The 15,522-nt window shown below is 41.0% G+C and overlaps 1 protein-coding gene across 1 annotated transcript in view; it reads left to right on the plus strand.

Annotated features, from left to right (window-relative positions):
- The window catches only part of RCAN2 (regulator of calcineurin 2), a 263,983-nt gene that overhangs the window by 756 nt on the left and 247,705 nt on the right, over window positions 1–15,522 (plus strand). The gene's annotated exons all lie outside the window — the stretch shown is intronic.

Here is a 15,522-nt window from a genome sequence, read left to right on the forward strand (position 1 = left end):
GAGAATTGTCCTGCTTGGGATTAGCGGACTTGGGTCATCTAAAAATAACTTCAAGTTTGAAAAGTGCAGTGGACGGGAGCGCAGTGTGCCGCGTTCGTCCTGCCTGTTTGATGCTTCGCTCCAGAAGTCGCCGGAGGGAACGGGCAAATCCCAGCTGCCTGAGTCCCTCCCTGCCTCCCGGTCTCGCTGGTTTCCAGGGTGCATTGGTTTGACTTTTAGTTAATGATTTATTCTCCAAGGCACTGAGGTCTCTTTCTTATCCCAAAATGAAGTATAGCAGTGCCTCATGCTTTCAATCTATCCTGTTTCTTACATTGGGATAGAGGCGTTCAATGGACTTCGGAGTCCACTGCCAAAGCAATTTGTTTTTAAAGTCTCAGTTTGGTAAAAACAAAAAAAAAAAGTTTCTGGGCTCCCTTTAATATACAGTCCCACAATTTTCCACAATTGGAGAGCAAAGGATGCTACAGCATTCCAGCTCACACTTCTCCCTTCCTTCAGCCAGAATCTCTCTTAACCTATCGTACAGAAGGGAGGCTTTAAGGCAAATAGGATGTTTTGAACAATGCAGCTCAACTTTCACACCTTCATGGTCCTTTGTTACACCAACTTCAAAACCTAAGTCAGATGTGGCCCAGGCACAGGGCAGCACGTGCTGACTGGCCCCCTCCATTCTGGGAGCACCGAGAAGTTGGAAATGCCCGGAAGCTGGGAAGGATCAAGAGGCAGCTCAGCCCTGACTGTGGAACAAGGCAGGGGAGTGAACATTTGGCTGCTCTTCAGTCTACTCATTGATTTTCTTTAGCCTTGGAGCTATTATATTAAGTACGATCAGTCATTGAGTTCAATTAGTCTAAAATGTTAGTTGCACATTGCTTTCAAATCCACTGCAAGTTACATCAGCATTTATTGAGTACCCACTACCTGAGTCCAGGATTTTGTGAGGGAAAGTGCCCTCAGCTAAAGCTATAGGATTCTAAGTCCAAGCTAAAGCTATAGGATTCCAAGAGCCTTTAAAATACCTAGTGCGTGTAGGTCCTGCAGATCCTACCTAAATCTGGGAGGATGGGGCTCTCTCTCCCGTGATGAACATTTAACAGACGTAAGTGGGAACTTGAGAGCATTCTCATTTGCAAGTACACATCACACTCTTCTAAAAACCACTTGCATAATCATTTACAGATAGTCATATATATTCCAGAAACTAGCATTCTCTTTACTGAAGCCAACTTTAACAGTCACCGAGGTCTCATTTTCTTATTGCTTTTGCTTTCTGTACCATCCACTCAAAATTGATTCAACAGTCATTTGTTAAGTGCCTATTGTGTGCTATGTAGGCCCTGTGCCAGAGGCTAAAAGAGTGAGGTCTGTGCCTCCCAGAAGTGAATCTAGCAGAAAGGAGGGATAAGAAGATAGATGATAATGATTCAACATGGTGAGTATTTAATGGAGACAGGAACAAGTTCAGTGGGAGCCAGGGGACAGAAGAGTGGAAGGAATATGGAAGAGTTTTCAGAAGAGTTCATATTTGAACTGGATCCCAGTAGGTGGTAAGAGTTCTCTAGAGAAGGGGCTAGGAGTTCCATGTTGAAGGCACAGCATACTCACATGGCAGAAAGGTCACATTCAAAGGACATCTAAGTGTTCTGAGGTAAGGGGGTGGCAGGAGAGTCTAGAGAGGTTGCAGTGAGCCTGGGTTGTGACTATACTCTGCCAAAGAGGAGAAACCATGCAGCTTTTAATGGGAGAAATGATTTAATCTAACTCATATTTTGCAAAAGTGGCTTTGGAGGGAGTGAGGAGGTGGGGTTGCAGAGAGTGATGAGCTCAGATTTTAGAACACTGGAATGGTCAAAGCAAAAAAATAAAAAAATAAAAAAACAACAACCAACACAAAAACATAAAATGAAATGTGCCTGAACCAGATGGCATGAGGGGAAGAAAGCCACAGAGAGCCATTTCAGAGGGAAAATCAGTGTTGCTTGGTCACCAAGTGGGTGGTGGCACCAAAGGAGAAACTTACATGTCTAGGTGGATGGTCAGGCTTTTAACTGAGTCGAGGAGTAAATGAGGAGGAGCGGGTTTGAGCAAGATGGCAAATTTTTATTTTGAACAACCACATTAAAATGCTCAGTAGGCACTTTTATTTTCAGAGGTGTTTTCTTTATTCCTGGCGCTAATCTTCTACTGATCTCAACTTGCCTTCATTCCCGAAAGTGTGTAGGGCTGCCTTTGGAGAAGAGGGAGGTGAACTCGATAGTGGGAAGTTGTCTCTGCCTTTATCCCCCAAAAGTGAAAGTATGAACTCAGTTATTTGAACTACTACAGTGGTAATAGTAATAATAATGATAATAATAATGTCTAGCATTTATTCAGTGCTGACCATATGCTGAGCACAAAGAAGCTAAAACTGCACTATCACATTTGATCCCCCCATCAACTTCACGAGACAGGCACTGTTGTTATGCTCACATAATTGATAATAAAGCCAAGGCAAAGAGAGGATGCCTTGTCTAAGTCACAGTTAATAAGAGGTGTAGCCAATGTTGAAGCCCAGGCTCTGATCAACATTCTGAATGGCCAGTATGAGTTAATATGCCAAAACAATTCCTATTTAACCTGAAATGTGTTTTTTTTTTGTTTTTTTTTTTTGTTTGTTTTTTTTTTACCCTAGGTTTGAATATCTGTGGCCGATGCCATAAAGGGGAACTGGACTGAGTCAGGAGTTCTGGCTTTTAACTGGGCTCTGCACCTGATTCGCTGTGTGACTTCTGCAAAGTCACATCCCATCTCGGCCCTTAGTTATTTTATTCTGTATGTTAATGGGAGAAGAGTTTGGTCAGATGCCCTCTAAGGAGTGTTGGCATTCTGAAGTCCTGCTGTCTTGTCTCAGATTCTACTGCTAGAGCTATTGATTTGGTTAAGGTTGTACCATCTGGTCACTTTTAGAATAGGAACACCTCCAAGAGGATTAACTCAAACGGGTGGCTTGTCCTTAACAGCTTGGTGTGATCTAGTCCATCACACAGAGCTAATGGGGGTTCCTGATGTTGGGGGAGCCCAGTTCAGGAAGGGGAGCCCTGCGTGAGCACTAAAATAGAGCAATCTCCGTAGTCACTAATCACTTTCTTTACTTTAGACATGTGACTTAAACACTACAGAAGTTTCCTCCTCTCTGTAAAACTGGGGTGATTACATGTTGTAAGGTTGTTGTAAGGATTGAGCTGGGCGCTATACATAAATCAATCTCATTGAAGATGACCAGGGAATGGGGGTCTCCACGCCTTCCCCCTGGGTAGCAGACATATAGAAAGGGATGGGAGAGTGCTTCTGAAGACAAACTTTCTGACTTCATAGTTTTGATAGGGGACACCCCTTAGTTGAGTATCATCTGTCTATCTATCTAAGAAAGATGTACATATTGGTAATATGAAAACACACACAGCATTAGATATCTTTCAACACGTGAACCTCTCAAGTATACATTAATAAACTACTCTTTTAGATATAAAGAAGCTTCAACATCTGACAACACAGAAGTTTTAACCCTTTTGGCAGCTTATAAGGGAGCCAAGATTGCTGTGAAGAAATAGTATTTCCTAGGTGGAATTCTCTTATTATGGCATGGAACACAGAGGGATGGAACGGCTTACTATTCTGTGTGTCTCTGTGCACACGCTTGCATTTCCATCTTCCTGAAGAGCTTTCTGCCTTTGCCTGTAAAATGTTCCTCTTCCTTGTGTCTTTTTGCTTGTTCCCAACTGTCAGGTGTCACATATTGTAGGTTAAATTAATCTTGTTGAGGAATTATTTTTAAAAGATGGAAGCAGCTTTAAACTCAACTGAAACTGTTTTTAAATCCCTTAAAAAATAATAAAGCGTGTGACCATGAATGGTACTTTCTAGAAGCTAAAGAAATGCTTCCAAAAATAGCTCAAACTTCCTGCAGTTCAGAATGCCCACACAAATATTTTCTATAGAAGGGATGAGAAGGGCCTTATTTTCTTATCTGCTCTCTCATTCTCGACGTACTTTAAAATTAGATATGGAATGTTGGGCTCGTAAGCTTTGGAATATGTGCATGAAAACACCTTTGAATGGTGGCTGTCGAACAAAAGAATCGTACAGTTTTACAGCTAGGTCCTAGTTTTTATTACTGTTGCCTTAGTTCTCTGTGGGAGTGGCTGCTTTGGTGTTTCATGTAATTGAGCTTTGCCGGCTACAAAATATTATTAAGAAGTTCTTTGAGGCTGCGGGCCTTGCCTTAATACTTCTCTTACAGTGTTGAGAATGATGTATAAAAAGCATGGACTTGGCATGAAAAGGTCTGGATTCCAATCGTGGTGCTGTCACCTCCCAGCTATGTGACCTTGAGCTTCCCATTGACCTAACAGTCATAGGAACTGGCATTTGTTGAATGCTGCCCGTGTTCCAGATGCCTTGCTCAGCACCCAATATACGTTATCTCCTTTAATCCTCACAACCACTCCCCGAGGTGGGCGTCATCACCACTGTGTACAGATGAGCACACCCTGAGGATCAGGGAGAATAGGCCACTCAGTGCCGGGTCTCTGAGTTGCAGTTATCTTACCTGTACAATTAGGAAAATAATACTTACTCTCCCCGCCTTACAGACGTGTGAAGGTGACATGCTCCGAGTTCGTGAATGCGCACTGAAAACTGGAATGCTCTGTGCACATGTTAAGGATGATTGTCACAATAGGGACCTCCCAGGAGATCATTTTTATTGGGGCCTGGTATAGTAGTACCATGGCAGTGGGGGAGGGGGAAGGTCCACTGTATATAAAACACATGTATATAGTACATTAATAAGACTGTATTTCCTTGGCCTGTTCTTTGGTGCCCTTTTGTTTTCTTAAAGAATATTTGTTGCCAGTAGCAAGTGTGGGCTGAGTCAGGCCAGCCCAGGCAAGGATGAGCTGATCAGGACATGAAACTGGGTCCAGCAGGTGAAGGGGAAGGAGACCATGGTTTGCAGAGAAGGTGTACCTGCTGGGGGGTGGGGGGGTGTTTTAGTATAAACAGAGAATTGCTGACCGTCAAAGCCTAAAGGGATAGGGTGATGTGGAGTGCAAGAAGTCATCACCAGGGTTTACATCAAGTGTGAGTGACAGACAGGACATAGAATCTGCTCAAGAAAGGAAGAAATATTTCCCAGTGTCTGATGAGGTCTGTCTATTCAGCAGGAAAACTAGAGACCCTCTGCCATGATTTTTTGATGTTTTTTCTTTTTTTTTTGGACATATGTGCTTTCTATAAAAATTTTGGAAAATGTAGGAAAGTATAAAAAGAAAATTAAAATCACACATATTACCATGAGTGAAGGATAATTACTATTAACATTTTGGTGTATTTCTTTTCAGTCTTTTTTAAAATATGCATATCTTTATAGAATTGGGATCATAACTGTATAGAACTTTGCATCCTGTGTATGTCATGAAACATTTTAAATAACTTTTCATGTAAGATCAATAATCTTTTGAACATGGTTTTCAATAGCTGCATAGCATTCCCATATATACTTTTACCATAATTCATTTACACTCTCCCCTAGTGTTGAACAGTCAGATGGTTCCCAATTATTCAAAATATCATAAATAATACTTTGATAAACATCTTTGAGCACAATCTTTTTCTATGTTTTGGATGATTCTCCTAGGATAGATTGTTAAAGTAGAATTATTGGCTCAAATAGATGGACATTCTTATGGCTTTCTCTATATATTCACATTGCTTTTCCAGGAGGTTGTACTAATTGAAATTCCCACAGGCAATGCTTGAGAATGCAGGTCTCACCTCTGTCTTGCTTGTAAGCACTCTTTTTGGCGAAGATAAGGGCTGGATACTATTAGTGTTTTTCAGAGATAACACCCACTCTGGAAATATTCATGCATAAGGATAGGTTCAAGGAGGTTACGCTTTCTTTTGGGGAATCGAGGATGGGTGGGTGGGGACCTAGCAGATTTAACATGCATTAGCTTTGTGGGAAAGATGATTTTAGTGGATTAGCTTCTCTCCTGGTTCTGTTATCAGCAGTCTGGCACATGCATGCAGTGGCCTGAGTGAGGCCTGACTGTTGACAGCTGTCATCGCAGCCTGTTGAGCTGCTAAGGCTGATTTAAACTATTAGTGTGTAGAAAAAGCAACCTCTGGTTAAGTGGGAACTGGTTCGGTTTGCTGCTTCTGGTTTCTTTGTTCAGCAAAACAGAGTTTTTTCAAATCCTAAAAAATATTGACAGCAAATATGTGTATTTATTTGCATTAGTCTTATTGTTGCCTGAGTTGGTTTTGGCTGGCTCCCCTTCCACTTTTGGGCAAACTTCAGTCAGGCATGTCTTTTTTCACCTTTCACTTAATGAGATACAACACAGGGTAGACCATTTTGAATAAATAACTAGGATAACCAGCTAGTGTCTTCTTAAAAATCTTAATGGTCAAGAATATCCAATTCCTAAATGGTCATTATTCTGGAATTTTTAATTGATGACTAATCAAATTAGTCTTTCCAAAAAAGGTCTCTGCATTCACTATTAGGCTACCGTATTAACTATAGTATTTGATGGTATTGACCAATTGATTGAGGTAAACAGCCAATTTGAATTATTTTCCCCATAAAATTATCTGAAAGATTAATATGATTTGTTTTTTATTTTGACTTCTGTAACTATTAAAGCTAAAAGTCTAGTCAGTACCTGGCCAAGACAAATCAATGTTCAATTTGTACTCCTCTTTTTTTTTTGAGACAGAGTCTCACTTTGCTGCCCAGGGTAAAGTTCTATGGTGTCAGCCTAGCTCACTACAACCTCAAACTCCTGGACTCAAGCAATCCTTCTTCCTCAGCCTCCCGAGTAGCTAGGACTACAGGCATGCGCCACCATGACCGGCTAATTTTTTCTGTATTTAGTTGCCTGGCTGATTTTTTCTGTTTTCAGTGGAGACAGGGGTCTCACTCTTGCTCAGGCTGGTCTCGAACTGTTGACCTCAAGTGATCCTCCCACCTTGGCCTCCCAGGGTGCTAGGATTACAGGCATGAGCCACCATGCCTGGCCTTATATTTCTCTTTGGAGGTTTAATAATTTTTCAAGAAAGAAGGTATCCACACATGACTTTTGAAATAGAAGATGGTAAATTCAGATAAGTTAATGGTAGTTCAAAGAAAATTCTGTTTGCTCAAGAGCAAAATCTCTTAGCCTTGACAAGTGAAAACAAGGTACTAATTCATGAATATGTTAATTTTCCCCTGCTGTGGGCATTAATGACATTCATTTGATCTTTTATTTTGTACAAACAATGATTTATTTTAAAAAAGGGTTAAATTTTTGTCAGGGAAGATACTCAGCAACTGGCATATCACGAAATGTGTTTATTTGGTATCCTTTATTTTCTGATATTTTTGGTGATTTCTGTTCTACACACAGCTGTTGTTTAGCATTAAACTTCAGATTTGACAAGGGGACATTTAGGTGAAGCTCTGGATTGAAGTATTTGCTCCTTCAGATTTTCAAGGGTTACCTTCTGACCTTGTGTCTGAGTGCCACAGCACGTGAAAACTCCATGGGAATTTTTGGCTTGTACTCTGGACTTTGGTTTGATTTCAGCCTCCTGAGATGTCATGAATGGGGAGAGGAGAATTCCTTCTCATTCTGTTTGCAGCTCTACTGGGAGGTCCAGTGTCTTTTGTTCTGGAAGGTTAGGAAGGCCTTCACAGCCCCCACACAAGGATAGACCAATTTGGAAGGTCAGCTTCAGGTGGAGGTGAGACTGAATAGTAAACCTGAAGAGCTCCCCTCTGTTCCACCGAATCCAGATTGCCTTGATTCAAGCCAACAACCACTTCGTTCAGCCTGTATGAAAACTGCTCACATGATTTAAGTGGAAACTGGGGACATTGAAAAATTTGGGCTGGTTCTAGATGGGCCCAGTTATGTTCTAGTGAAATCATTAATAGCTTACATGGGACATAAGGCAGTCCACAGTGGCCCTGTGGGGAAACCCAGGTGTGTGGTCTCCCCTGGGTGGCCCTCTGCCCCTTCCTGCTTCTGTTAATCAACCTAGCCAGTTTCCAGGAGGCCATATGGCAAGGGCTGATGGGAATGACCATGTCAGTATCTTGGAAGGACCTTTAGGGTCTCCCAGTGTAGAAATCCCCAAATGTGGTAGCTTCTCACGATGCTTCTAGTTTTGTTCTTTAAAATAGCTCCTAAAATGCCACCGTTATACAAATATGACTGTACTTATCAAAAAGGTTTCTGTCTTAGGTGTCAAGAACCAAACATATGCTGCACTTTTCAGTGTCTGTTTTTACCCTTCATTCAACCTCTTCCTCTCAGCTCGACCATTAGGATGTCCCCACTGCCCCTCCTGGCTATTGTCTTACAATTCAAGCCAAGGTGTGATATTATGAGAAGGTCATTTTATCTGAACAAAATTAGAAATATCTTAATGGATATGTATGAAAACCAATCCTAGGTATTTTTTTTAAGACAGTATAAATTTCAAGGGCATATTTTATAGGAAAGAAAATCCAAAGAATAATAAAGGTTAAGAGATCTTTAGCTAACTGGTGTTCAGGACCCATTTCTGTATATCTGGGAGCCCAACATTCTGGATTTCTCATCGGATCACAAAGGCATCCCTCCCCCCCTCAATCTCCCCCACTGGCCATGATTCTCTTTGAATTATTCCATTTCCAGAGACGTGATCCCAGATCATGGAAGAATCTGCCTATGATTGTTCAGGGTCTTTCCCTTTAGCTTCTGTCTCCATTCTTCTTCTCACATCTCATCCCGGTGATCCTAAGGTTCAGAAAAGCTAAACTCATGTCTCCTCCTCCCAAAAGAATGGAAAACAAAGACAAAGTTATAGACATTCTTCTTCATCCAAAAAAGAGAACTGATGTTCAAATGTTAGACTCTAAACAGTGAACTGAAGGATAATTTTTTACTATTTAAAAAAATAAGCTACTAATCATTTGAGGCCAGTTGATAAGCATCTAACTTTGATCATTATCTAGAAATAGTTCATTATCTAGTTTGGTGAGAGCTCATCACTAAGAGAATAGTTTTCTTTTTCTCAAATATTTTTTATTCAGTTTTAACTATTCCTTTTTTGATCAGGGCAGTCCTTTTAGTGATTTTCCAAAGTATCAACAAAATTATGCCTTTTCTTGCTTATGGACTTTTATTATTGAGATATTTATATGCATCCTTTATGGTATCCTAATCATTACTTAAACACACCATTTTTATACCTCTTTCCTCATCCTAGGATTGGTAATGGTTTATTTTTAAGACAATATGCTAATATCAGGATGCAGTTATTCTTCTTACATTGTAGGGTTTCTGTCAGTTATGTCTGTTGTCAATCATGGCAAATGTAAATGCTGCCAAATATACACATTTCTTTTCCTAAATGCAAATTGACTTTTTATGGCTACTTATTAGACAGCCCCAGGAGACCAATAGTAATAATTGAGACACAGCTGCTAGAGACCAGATATTATTTCTTCAGCTTCCTATTCTGATAAATAATGAACCACCACGTTGTTTATAAATAAATCAAAAGTCTTTGTAAGAAATAACAAACTAAGAAGCAATTGCATACAATTTGCAGAAATAGAGTTATAGAAATGCTAGATATAATAATAATCAGAATGAGAATTGTTTTATCAATGAGCACCAATTTAGAGAACATTGCAACTGTATAAAATTATAATTGGACATTCTCTCATCTGTTTCTTGAAATTCTAGTCTTCCCTCAAATTCCATCTCCTCTATATTTTCTCAATTCCTATGCCCTCAAAAGAACCATAGAACCATTATTCTTTGTTGAACCTGTATGTATGGCTCATACATGGTCTAACCTATATATTCCATTCACTCATGTATTTCATTAATTCATTTATCCCCTACTATGAACCAAGTATTGAGCTAGTCACTGGGATATAAAAATCAGTAGAACATAATTCCTACCTTTAGTGAAATTAGAGCCCAGTAGACTTTGAGCATCTTACTTATTTACCTACATATCCCTGTAGACAGTAAGTGCCCTAAGGATGAGAACCCTGCTGACTCATTTATTCATCCTGGCCCCGGCTACACTCATCACAATGGCTTGCCATTAGTGGGCACCCAGCCAGTGGTAAAATAAGCTATCCATTATATCCATTCTATTAATAAATAATTCAGGAACACAAACTTGAAGGTATCAGCACCTTTAAATGTCTTTAAAGCCTTTGTTCTCCTTACACAATTGTTAATATAAAAATAAGTAACCCGACAAGATAGGCTTGCCTACTTTCACTGTGTGTGGGTGAATAGGCCTCTTCTTTCCAGAATATCACCTAGTACCACATCTTTATTACGTAACAAAGCACCAAAGATGATTGATAGCCGTGTCTGATTTTCCTGCAGGCAGACATGTGAAAGGCTTCTTCTGCGTCAAACTCAAATTATTTTGAAATGCTTCTGTTTTGGTAAAATAGTGTATCCTTTCCTCCTTTTGTGGAGCTTGGAGGTAAAGCAACCAAACAGGAACAATTGTGGGTATTTATTGAGCACCTATTAAGCACCAGGCACTGGGCTAAGGACTTTCCACATCTTGTCGCACATGTAGTCTTTGCAACAACTCTATCCGGTAGGTTCTATTTTTACCCCAATGTTGTGTAAATAAGGAGCCTGAGGCTCAGGGAGGTTGAGTCACTTGCTTACGGTTGTAGAGGTCATAAATGGAGAAGCCAGAGCTCACCAATGGTCTCTGTCTCCCCAGCCCTCCGTGCCTTGCCACAGTGATTTGTGACAGATTTGCAGAGGCATGAGGGAGGGGAAGGCACAGGACTTCCACAGAGTGACTCTTAAATTTTGCTGTTATTATGTCAGTGCTCATGTAAACTCATATTAGCAGACTCTGGGTCATCCAGATGACCACTTTCTAATGAATAATGCTGCTGCATGTTTGTGGCACCTGAATTTGTGTTGTTTATTTACAATCAAGGTGGTGCCAATGCTATTTAGTTGCCATGGGCTCATGGGAATGAACGTTGGACTAGCCTCAAGTGAAGGCCAGGTGACTGCATGGTACACTGGTCCAGGAAATACTTCGTTTTGCTGTGAATAAGGAAATAGTAGGGGGGAGGGTCCCACTGCACGGAGGTGGCAAGAGCATTCTCAACTCCAAAACTCATGCATTGTAGATTTCAGGATCACTGGCGTCATAATGAGTATGGCGGGTGGCTTTTAGTAAAACATCATCATCTGAATGATGTTATTAATCTGAATTGACTTGGTGGTACAATTTTATTTGTATCTGCTTAAAGAACATTTAGCTGGCATTGGATGATTTCAGAGGAGCTGAAATTATAACTTAGTTTTATGTTTGTACATATTTTAAGTATCATCACAATAAAAACCACTTATGTCAAAAATTTAGAGGGGAAGCTGTATAATTTTTCCCCCCTAAATTAGTCTGTATGTTTTTGAAAATTGAGCATACTGAATTATTCTGCAATACATAACGAAAACCTTCCACTCAAAAAATGCTCCCATACCCATCAGGGGTCTGGCTTGTCCACTCTAAGTCTTTCTCGAGGGATAAAGCGTTGACATTTTCCGTCAACCTGTAAATATTATCTGGGACGAGTAACGTCTGACCTTGGGTGAAACTCTCTGTTGCTGTGGATCTCTGGGGCACCTCTGACTAGCCCTGTCAATCAAGGTGCTTTTAGATTCTTTGTCCCTCCTTGTCCTGATTCTGGTAACTGACAGTTGTGTATGCACATCACCCACGGTTATAATCATTTCCTTATCACCACCATAAAGATTTGTGAATTCGGGCTAGGAAGTAGTACCAGCTCCACCGAAACAGAAAAGATAATGACAGTGCATTAGAATTTTAAAAGCTTCTGGTTTAAAAGGTCTCTGAGTCTGTCCAAAATAACATTAGTTACTTTTGACTGGAGAAAAGGCAAGCCCTTGTTAAGTGCAGACACTCAGGAAGGAGCTGATATCTGATGGCGTATTTATACTTAGCTCTTTGGTATTGTTTATGATTAATTCCCAGTAAGACTTTGGGGCATTAGGATAGAGGACAGTGCATTCTGTTGGAAAGAGAGGAGAGGCTCATTTTATAGCCTGTGGACATCTAGGGGTGGGAAGCTGGGAAGTAAAGGCTGGCGTAAGAGCAGTGCCAACGTTGGGTAGCCAGCCTAGGGCCCCCCTGTAAAAGAGGGGACTTTTTTTTCCTTCTGTGCATAACTCACTGTCCTCCACTTATTCAAAATTTTAATAAAGTTTTTCTATTTTAATAAAATGTATAGAAATGTGCTATACGTGTTTATTATTATTATTGTTATTTCCTGACAGCCCGCTCGGTGCAGAGAGAATACTGTAGGGTTCACAGAGTGGAGAACCCACAGGGCTGGGCTTTTTGGTCCTGGGTTAGCTGTTATTTCCCTGTGAGAGATGGGCCTTCCCTTAGCAACCTTCAGATTTCCTAGTATACAGCAGTAAGGGGTTGGGCAAAATAATCACTGAAGTTGCTCTCGGCTCTTTGATCCATTATATATTCTAGTCTTTGCAACAGATCATTATAGTTTCCTTAGAGCTTATGTTTCATGAAAGTGACCACCAGTAGTTATCAATCATTATAATTTTAATGCTCATCTTCAAAGTCGGGGCTATTCTGAAGCAGGGACTGTGGGAATTCTTGCCTTTGTCATCTCTAATGATAGAGGTATTCAGTAGCTTTTCAGGACATCCTTAGGAAGAGCTTGAACCACCAGCTCATCAAAGATTTCCATGTGCTTGCAGTTAACTATTTTATGGTAGAAGCTGCTCCATTCCTTTCTCTGGGCTTATTTTTAACTGCCTTCCGCAGGGTGCTTCCATCCTAAGCATAGCAAGATGGATAGGTTCTACTTCTCAGCCAGGTCTTTACCTGACCAAAGGGAGAACAGGATAGCACTGATTTTGTAGGAATTGTTAACTTTACCTTATTTTCATACTTTGTTCCAGTTCTGAGTCTGTTGTCTGGCAAATCTCTCCAGTAGAGAATATTTGTCTTAATAGGTAACACTTATCTAGATCTTGGCTGCAAGGTGTTACTTTAAGGCCTTTGCCCGTAACACGACATTTGATCCTCCTGGCATCTTCATCCACATTTGACAGATGAGGAAACTGAGGCACAAAGAAGTTAAATAACCAGCCCAAGGCCACATAGCTGTTAAGTGGCGCAGTAGCAATTTAAAACCAGACAGTAGCATTCAGCATCTGTGGATTTTACCCTATTTGATACTAGCTTTTATGTGTGCCACATAAAAACGTTATGGACTCAATCTGATCATTTTTATAAAGGGAGCCTTGGAGAGCTCACCGATAATTTTATCCTAAAAAGGATCAACTCATATTTTTGCCCCTCCCTCCTTTCCTGTTTTTGACTTTTTGTGTCTGGTAAATATGCTAATAGGAACCAAGAGAGTCCATGTAGCATTAAGTATTAGAGTTGGAAGGGAGAAGGGAAGGATTCTAAAGGACACAGAAGAGTTGCCAGATGAAGAGATACACAGGGTGAGGTTCAGAAGGGTCCCGAAGACCGGAGCTTCCATACTGTGGCATGGGGTGTGCCACTCGTGGTTGCCGGGGATGAAATGTGGGCCCAAAGGGTGTTCAGCAACCTGGAAATGCTCCAGACCTTGTCCTTTTATGTTTTTATGGAGGATGCATCATTCAGGTATGATTGACTACATCATTGAACATTACTGATCAACTCAGCCTTCAGTCTCTGTCCCCTCCCAGGAGGTAGGGTAGTGGGTGCTGAACCTTTCAACTCTCCAGTCCCATGGTTGGTTCTCCTGGCTTGGCAACCAGTCCTCCCTCCTGTGTTTATCTAGGGGCTTTCCAAAAAACCCTCTTATTAACATAAACTAAGGTGTGGTTGAAAAGGACTTGTTATGAATAACAGAAGACACTTTCACCTTTATCACTTTGGAGCTGTTCCAGCTGTTTCAGGAACCTAGAATGAAAGACCAACTATTTTAACAAAAGATACTCCTCTTGCTCCTATCACTCTAATCACTTAGGAAATCACAAGGGTTTCAGAAGCCGTGATCCAGGAACCTTGGACAAAGACCAAAATATATGTTCCTTATTATATCACAATATCATAGCATGATGCAAAGCACCGTCCACCTTCAGGATTCAATCTATGAGGCTGACATCAGGTTTGGTGACTCACCACCAAGTCCTCCATGACTGAGCATCTTGTGCATAAGAAGCACTCATGAGGTATTATTAGAATTTTTGGATAGATTAGATGACTGCTAATAGCATTCTAATTATGTTATTAATATTCACTGGGTTGTTTTCTACCTAATCATTAAAATAATGTTTCATAGCTTCATGGATTGATTGACTTTATGCATGCCAATGTACCAAAAAAATGTTGGTTTCCCCCCCCCCCTCATTTTTTTGGCCTGGTGAGATGGAAAGATCAAGATTCATGGGGTCTTCATGAATAGCCCTGATTCTGCTATTCTAGGTATGAGGCCATGAGCAACTGAGCCTCAGTTTCCTACTGTGTAAAAGGGGCATTATAATAAGTGCTCTGTGATCTCATAAGGTGTGGGGGTCAGAGGGCACAAGAGCTTTGGTGATGGCAGATGGAAGGTGTTAACTGTTTTCAGCATCAACCACCAACAATTTCTCATTATTTCCTCCTCGTTCTTTATCAGCATCACTTAGCCCCTCTTTGTGTCTCACCTTTGGCTTCCGATTTTAAAATGGAGTTAATGAGAACACCTGTTAGACGAACACTAGAAAAGAGAAAGAAGACCCCTTTTGCATGGTTCATGACATCCCCATTGGACTCTAGAATCCATGAAGGCAAGGATCATGGCCGTTCACTCTGCTTTGTTTTTGTCCTTTAAGCACATGGTAGGCCCACGATAATTGTTTGTTGAATGAATAAACAAAACTCCCAACCTCCAGTATGAGATCAGAGACTCAAGTAGCCATTCGGCTCTCCACAGGACTGGAAGCAACAGTCATCCATCGTCCAACCATGGAGAGAGTGTAGTGTTTCAACTACTCTGCGTTAACGTAATTACAGAAACCAACCTGCGCAGAAAGAGAGAAGTGATGGGAGTGAAATGAATTTGAAATTGAAATAGCTAAAGAATGTCTGAATTACAGTTGTTCTGCTCGTGTGGAGAAACGTGGAGCTTTGAAAGTCACCCTTCACTTTCTCTTCCAGTGGCTGGAGAGGAGCGGGGAGGAGCAGCTCGGCTTCCTGCAGCCTGCTTCTGTCTCCTTTCCACAGAAGCACCCGCCTCCCGCATTCCCCCTGCAATGGACATGGCACTTTGCTGCCTACCTTAACTTAGGGATAAGATTGCTGCTCTGTGTTGTCAAGAAAATAGTCAACCTGGGTAGAATATGACTTTCAACTACCTGAATCTTGCTCACGTGGGCATTTCTGGAAAAGAGCAGAGAGATTCCCTGACAACCT

Source organism: Microcebus murinus, chromosome 5, assembly GCF_040939455.1.
Source record: "Microcebus murinus isolate Inina chromosome 5, M.murinus_Inina_mat1.0, whole genome shotgun sequence".
Lineage (NCBI taxonomy): Eukaryota > Metazoa > Chordata > Mammalia > Primates > Cheirogaleidae > Microcebus > Microcebus murinus.